Here is a 6,000-nt window from a genome sequence, read left to right on the forward strand (position 1 = left end):
CCCATAGACTCGAGTCTATCGAGGGATCCGTGAAAACGGAAGAAAATAGGACATGTTCTAATTTTCAATGGACACTTCACACAGTCTGTTGAAACAACGGCCATGTGAACGGTTCCATTGAAATACATGCGTCCGTGTAATACGACTTAGGATGTGGAATATAAAATGGGGCAGGAAAGCAAGAAAATTATGATTTTACCTAAAGCATTGGTCTCCATCCTGTGGCTCTCCGGCTGTTGAAAAAACTACATTTTGCATAGCTGGAGAGCTGCAGGTTGGAAACCACTGGTCTAATGTGATGACCTAGATCGTTCTAACTACATTATGCCGAATGGTCAGAATACATATTACCATTTCCTGTGGAGTATAGAAAGGAGCACTGCGGCAACGAGACAAATCAGGGCACATTTGTCAAAAGTAATAGACCACAAAATATTTAGTATGTACTGAAAAAAAATGCCCCCCCCCCACACACACACACAGAATGAAACTCCATGAACAATATCTCCAGCCAAATACATCCATGCCCTGTTTTAGAAAGTTGGCTATACATATTAGATAAACGTTGGCCGAAGCCATGTTTTTGACAGGTTGGGTCAACTAGCTAAAGCTTGTGGGGGCCTCCTGACCATCCCCTGATGACAGATTTTGTGGAAAAGAAGGATGTGGCATGTTGCATTTTGACATGCCCGATCCTTTGTTCCCACGGTAGATAAGCCGCTGCCAGTGGAGTCTTATTGCTCTCTCCCCATTGAAGTAAACACGCACGTTGGGTCTCAGCCGAGTGAAAGTGTTTACGGTTTAGTCGGGTGAAAAAGCTGTCGGTCAATCGAGCGTTTAGCTGACACCTATCAATGTGTATAGCCAGCTTCACTCTGCACAGTATAAGTGCCTTCTGCATTATATTTATCTTAACTGGCATGAATCAATCAACTTACAATTATGATGCCTGTTAGAAATATGCCCTGTTCGCCCAGACATAAGCATCACGTCCACCAATAAACAAATTATCTTTCAGTTGCTCGCTACAGATTCTGTACATGGCTGATCCAGTAACATGTCTTGAAGCAGGGTACGAAGTTGCAACCATAGTCAGCCATTTTGGATGAAAACTATCTTTGGTCACCCAGTCACCCATGTCACAATCCGTGGGTATGAGGACCCACTAGGCTGCACCGCCGTAGCGGAGTTGCAGCTGGCCAAACAGTCCTAGTACAAGAATACTTTTGATAGTCCAGACAGCAGCAGAGGCTTAGGCACAGATGAACTTGAAGGCAGATGACGCGACGCTGGATGGATGATATCAGGTGTGGCAGACGACACCAGACGTGGTCTAAGACAGCAGGCGTGACAGGTGGCAGGGCATGGGAACAGGATAACACTAAGGGACCATTTGCTAAGACTAACGTGGAAATACACAACAACGTTCAGGCACCGAGTGAAAGGGCAGAGACTTTTTTTTATAGTCCAGGGTGATCATGGGCTGATTGGTAATGTTTTACATGTGCGCGCTGGCCCTTTAACCCCTTCCCGCAAAATCACGTACAGTTACGTGATGGGAGCTGGTGTGTTAGCGCATCCCCATGTAACTGTATGTGATGGGGATGGAGCGGGCTCAGAGGCCGAGCCAGCGCCATCACGGCCGGGTGTCGGCTATATATTACAGCCGACACCACGGTGTAATGGCCCGGACCGGAGCTAGCCTCTGATCCGGCCGGTTAACCCCTTAGATGCAGCGATCAAAAGCGATCATTGCATCTAGGTGGTTAGATCTCACCCGATGGTTGCTAATGAAAACCATTGGGACCCATGGGGATGCCGATTGTTGCTATGGCAACTGGAGGCCTAACAATGGCCTCCTAGTATGGAAGCCTATTAGTGTATTAGAATAACGATCAGGGCTTCATGCCTTCAAGTCCCATAGTGGGACAAAAACAAAGTAAAAAAAAAAGTTAATAAAGATGTTAAAAAATAAAAATTTCAAGTTAAAAAAAACAATAACCGCCTTTTTCCCATAATAAGACTTTTATTCGAGGAAAAAAGGGAAAACATTAAAAAAGTAGACATATTTGGTATCACTGCATCCGTAACGGCCTGAACTATAAAGATATCATGCTATTTTACCCGCACGGTGAACAGAGTGAAAAAATAAATTAAAAAAACAATTCCAGAATCGCTGTTTTTTGGTCACCACTCCTTGCAAAACAGAATAAATAAAGTGATCTAAAAGTTGCATGTACCCCAAAGTTATACCGTTAAAATCTACCACCTGTCCCGCAAAAAACAAGCCCTCCCACAGCTCTTATGACGGAAAAAAAAAAAAGTTATGGCTCTCAGAATATGGCGACACAAAAAATTAATTTGAAACAAAAGTGATTTTATTGTGCAGACGCTGCAAAGCATAAAAAAACTATATACATATGGTATCGCCATAATCGTATCGACCCGCGGAATAAAGGAGAATTGTCAGCGATAGCACACGGTGAACGCCGTAAAAAATAAATAATAAACATTGTCAGAATTGCTGGTTTTTGGTCACCTTCTTTGCCAAAAAATGAAATAAGAAGTGCTAAAAAAAATCGCATGTACCCCAAAACAGTACCAATGAAAACTACAGATTGTTCCGCAACAAAGAAGCCCTCACACAGTTCCGGTGGAAAAAAAATTAAAAAGTTCTGGCTCTCAGAATATGGCGACGCAAAATGTGCAGTGCGTTCTAAAAGCGGTCAAGATCGGGTGCCATTTATCAGTGCGACACCGGACACATCTATTAATTATTATTTATTTACCCCATTATTATACCCTCTTATTATACCCTCATGTACTCCGCACAGATTACATATACCCTGATGTGCTCCGCACAGATTACATGTGCCCCCACATTATAAACTGAAATACCAGCAAAACCCCAAACAGAACAACTACCAAGCAAAATCTGTGCTCGAAAAGCCAAATGCCGCTCCCTCCCTTCTGAGCCCTACACTGTGCCCAAACAGCAGTTTACATCCACATATGTGGCATCGCCATACCCGGGAGAACCCGCTTAACAGTTTGAGGTATTTATCTTTAGTGGCACGAACTGGGCACAACATATTGTGAACTAAAATGGCATAGCAGTGGAAAATTGCAATTTTCACTTTGCACCATCCACCGAGCGTTCGTTTCTAATACAAGAAAACAAACCCGTGGGGTCAAAATGCTCACTACACCCCTTAACAAATGCCTTGAGGGGTGCAGTTTCCAAAATGGGGTTCACTACTTGGGGGTTTGTTTTACTATTTGACGCCAGAGCCCTGCTATTGTCGGCCAATGCTGCGAAAATCACCCAAATATTCCTCACGTGCGCATTTGCTCTTTCACTCCTAAGCCCTGTCATATGTCCTCGCGAGTGATAAAGGCCTTGAGGGGTGTAGTTTACAAAATGGGGTCACTTCTCAGGGTTTTACACTCTACTCTGGTACCTCAGGGAGCTCTGCAAATGCGATATGACGCCCGTACACCAGTCCAGCAAAATCTGCGCCCTAAAAGCCAAATGGCGCTCCTTACATTTTAAGCTCTGCCATGTGCCAAACAGCAGTTTAGGGCCACACATGGGGTATTGCCGTACTCGGGGGAAATTGGGTAACAAACTGTGTGTTGTTTTTTCTCCTATTACCCCTTGTGAAAATAAAAAATTAAGAGCAAAACGAAATATTTTTAAAAAAATAAAATTTTTACTTTTACTGCCTAATTCTAATAAAATTTATGAAACACCTGTGGGATCAAATGCTCACTACACCCCTAGATGAATGCCCTGAGGGGTATAGTTTCCAAAATGGAGTTTCTCAGGGCTTTCTACTGTACTGGTACCTCAGGGGTTCTGCAAATGCGACATGGCACCCAAAAAACAATCAAGTAAAATCTGTATGCCAAGTAGCACTCCTGCCATTCTGAGCCCTGCGGTGTGTCCAAACAGCAGTTTATTACCAGATATGGGGTATTGCTGTGATCAGAAGAGTTTGCTTTACAGATGTTGGGGTGCTTTTTCTCCTTTATCTATTGTGAAAATGAAAAAATATGAGCTAAAACTATTTTTTTTTTTTTTTTTTTTAAATTAGATTTTAGAATTCACTGCCTAATTCCAATAAATTCTGCAAAAAAATGTATGGGGTCAAAATGCTAGAAATATTCCTTGAGGGGTGTAGTTTCCAAAATGGGGTCACTCTTTGGGAGGTTTCCAATGTTTTGGTCCCTCCTGGGCGTTGCAAACACGACATGGCACTGAAAACCATTCCAGCAAAATCTGCTCTCCAAAATCCAAATGTCGCTCCTTCCATTGTTAGCCCTGCCGTGGATTCAAACAGCAGTTTATTATCACGTATGGGGTATTGCCGTAATCGGGAGAAGATGCTTTAAAAATGTTGGGGTGATTTTTCTCATTTATACCTTGTAAAAATTAATCTAATTTTTTTCAGAAAAAAGTAGATTTTCATTTTTACAGACTAATTCCAATAAGTTTAGCATTAAAAAAACCAAATGGTGGGGTCAAAATGCTAACTATACCCCTAGAAATATTCCTTGAGGGGTGTAGTTTCCAAAATGGGGTCACTTTTGGGGGGTTTCCAATGTTTTGGCACCCCAAGACCTCTTCAAACCTGACATGGTGCCTTGAATATATTCTAAAAAAAAAGGAGGCCCCAAAATCCACTAGGTGCTCTTTTGCTTCTGAGGTCTGTGTCTCAGTCCATTACCACACTAGGGCCACATGTGGGATATTTCTAAAAACTGCAGAACCTGTCAATAAATATTGAGTTGAGTTTCCCTGGCAAATCTTTCTATGTTAAAGAAAAAAATTAATTTCAACTCTACTTTGCTTTAATTCCTGTGAAATGCCTAAGGGGTTAGGAAACTTTCTGAATGCTGTTTTGAATACTTTGAGGGGTGCAGTTTTTAAAATGGGGTGATTTATGGGGACTTTCTAATATATAAGGACCTCAAAGCCACTTCAGAACTGAACTGGTCTCTGAAAAAATAGCCTTTTGAAATTTTCAAGAAAATGTGAGAAATTGCTGCTAAAGTTCTAAGCCTTGTAACGTCCTAGAAAAATAAAAGGACTTTTAAAAAACAATGCAAACATAAAGTAGGCATACGGGAGATGTTAACTAGTAACTATTTTGTGTGGTATTACTACCTGTCTTACAAGCAAATACATAAAAATTTAGAAAATTGCTAATTTTTGACATTTTCTCAGAATTTTGATGTTTTTCACAAATAAACACTGAATATATCGATCAAATTTTACCACTAACATAAAGTACATTGTGTCACGAGAAAACATTCTCAGAATCGCTTGGATACATAAAAGCATTCCGAAGTTATTACCACATAAAGAAACACATGTCAGATTTGAAAAAATTTGCGGTGTCCTTAAGGCCAAAACAGGCTGTGTCCTTAAGGGGTTAAGGCCGGGTGCGAACACCCTATGGGGCACAGCAGAGCGGAGCATAAGTGAATGCTGGCGTCTTCTAGGAAGGAGATGCCGGCCAGCACTCACTAGTCAATGGCCGTGGCTGTCGAGGGGTTGGTCCTCGGCCGTGGACATTACATCCCACCTGTGTATACAAATATACACAGACCCTCCCCTTCTTTCTCCTCCTTTTTTCCACATCTATATATCTGTCAATCTTGGCACCTATTAAGTCCCATTGTTGCTGGATTAAATTAATTTTACAGTGCAATAATTAACCCCTCGAAGTCATAGACATTTATAGTTTTTGTTTTAATTTTTCTCTTCCCGTCTTCCAAGAGCCGTAACTTTTTTTTTCATTTTTTTGTCAAAGTGATGTGAAGGCTTATTTGCTGGAGGAGTTGTAGTTTCTCTTGGCACTTTTTAAAGAACCATCTAATGTAATGGGAAACTGAATTTTTTTTTTGTGGGGTGGAATTAGAAAAAACTCTGATTCCTCCATTTTTATTTGTTTGTTTTTACGGATCTCACAATGCGGTAAAAATGACAACTTC

This window comes from Rhinoderma darwinii, chromosome 10, assembly GCF_050947455.1.
Source record: "Rhinoderma darwinii isolate aRhiDar2 chromosome 10, aRhiDar2.hap1, whole genome shotgun sequence".
NCBI lineage: Eukaryota > Metazoa > Chordata > Amphibia > Anura > Rhinodermatidae > Rhinoderma > Rhinoderma darwinii.